The sequence below is a fragment of the Galeopterus variegatus genome, unplaced genomic scaffold, assembly GCF_000696425.1.
Source record: "Galeopterus variegatus unplaced genomic scaffold, G_variegatus-3.0.2 Scaffold8903, whole genome shotgun sequence".
NCBI lineage: Eukaryota > Metazoa > Chordata > Mammalia > Dermoptera > Cynocephalidae > Galeopterus > Galeopterus variegatus.
This window is the reverse complement of record NW_007735014.1, coordinates 18,615-20,737: the sequence shown is the minus strand read 5'-3', so window position 1 is coordinate 20,737 and position 2,123 is coordinate 18,615. Positions and strand designations below refer to the sequence as shown.

Below are 2,123 nucleotides of genomic sequence, written 5' to 3'. Positions count from 1 at the left end.
CAGAATATAAAGAAATCCAACAAACCAAAAACTAAAAGACAAACAACACAATAAAAAAAAAGGGCAAAGGGCTTGTCTAGACCCTTCACAAAGGAAGATACACGTGAGATGCTAAATGCCTTTAATCATCAGGGAAATGAAAACCAGAAAGAACCACAATGAGACATCATTTTCATTACTCCCTAGAATAATCAATACCAGTTGTTGAGTAGAATGTAGAGTAACTTCTGTGGGAGTATAAAATGGTACACCACCTTGAAAACTGTTTCACTGTTTTTTTATAACGTCACATGTATATATCTACACTATAATCAAGCTATTCAACTTACAGGCATTTATCCAAGAGAAACGAAAACACATGTCACCNCTATAATCAAGCTATTCAACTTACAGGCATTTATCCAAGAGAAACGAAAACACATGTCACCAAAAAACCTGCACAAGAATGTTTACAGCCATTTCTTTACAATAGCTAAAAATGGAAAACAACACAAAAGTGTATTAGTAGGAGAATGGATACACAATTTGTGGAATATGAAATGGAATATACCATTCTTAAATGGAATACTACCCAACAATATAAAAAGAGAGAACTATAGATGCACACAGCAATATGAATAAATCTCAAAAACATTAAATTGAGCAATGAAAGCCAGATACAAACTATTACTTACTATATGATTCCAATTAGATAAAGTTGAAGAACCGATAAAACTAATAGATGGTGACAGAAATTAGAACAGGAGTCACTTGCTTGCCCGTTGCCTTTATCTTCCAAAGGCTGCTGCCACCTCCACAATGCTGACGAGATTCTGTGGTTGGATTCTGTGTCCTTGAAGCTGTACTGCCAGAGTGCTATTTGCATTTCCAAGAGCAACAAAAAATGAATAAGTCTAAGACCTTGACAACCATCATTCTACTCTGTTTCTAAAAATTTGACTTACATCAGAGGAGCCATATGATATCTGTCATTTTGGTACTGCATTACCAAGCCTGAAGTGATCTTCAAGTTGGAGCAAGAAGCAGAACAATGAACAATAGACTCCCCAAACCAGAGTCTACAAGCTAATTAAGATTTTAAGATGGCGACGGGTCTGGAGCAGCCGTGCCAGGAAACAGCGCGATCCTGAGAGCTGTGCGNAATTGAAACCTAGCACTTTCAATACTGCATATAACAAAGTTGTAAAAAATATAAAGAAATAGGTCAAATAAGTTTAGTTTTCAAAGTAATACTATGAAGGAATTAAAAATTATGAGACAATTAGAACTAATAAATAAATTTACAAAATAGCAGGATACAATGTCAATGGACAAAAATCGATTGTTTATGTACTAGCAACAACCCAAAAATGAAATTTTTAATTCCATTTATAATAGCATCAAAAAGAATAAAATGCTTAAGACTAATTTGCTAAGAGACATGAAAGACCTGTACCAATCATTATAAAGATAAATTAAATAAGAAATAAATAAACAGATACATCATGTTCACAGGTTTTAAGACACAATATTTTTAAGATGTCAGTTCTCCCTAAACTGACCTATAGATTCTATGCAGCAGAATTTTATAAAAATCGCCAAGATGATTTTAAAATTTATATGACTATGTGAAAAACCTAGCATAGCTAAAACAATTTTGAAGCAAGTTGCTGACTAACACTACCTAATTTCTAGACTTACTATACAGCTATAGAAACAAGACAGCATAATACTGGTGTAAAGATAGACGTACAGACCAAGGAACACTCATATACTGTAAATCGATTTTCAACAAAGGCACCAGAACAACTTAATTGGGGGTAAAAAACATTTTTGATAAATAATATTTTGATAAATAATTCTTACAGAAAGAAAAAAAAAGCTAATTTTAATTGCTACCTCATACTACTTACAAAAACTAATTTCAGACGGATTTACAATCTTAAATGAAAAAGCTAAAACACTAAAACATCTAAAGAGAAAAAAAAAAAAGAAAATATCTTTGCAGCCTTAGAATAGGCAAAAATTTCTTTGGACTCAAAAAGCACTAACCATTAAAGGAAAAGAAAAATGATAAACTAGACTTCAACAAAATTACAAACTCTGCTGTTCAAAAACCAGAAAAGGGTGGGCCGGCCCGGTGG

The 2,123-nt window shown here is 32.9% G+C and overlaps 1 protein-coding gene across 1 annotated transcript in view; it reads right to left on the bottom strand.

The window, feature by feature from the left end:
* Positions 1 to 2,123, bottom strand: part of LOC103608836 (glycosyltransferase 1 domain-containing protein 1) — a gene marked incomplete at its 5' end in the record, with an annotated part of 63,309 nt that overhangs the window by 55,419 nt on the left and 5,767 nt on the right. The window lies entirely within an intron of this gene.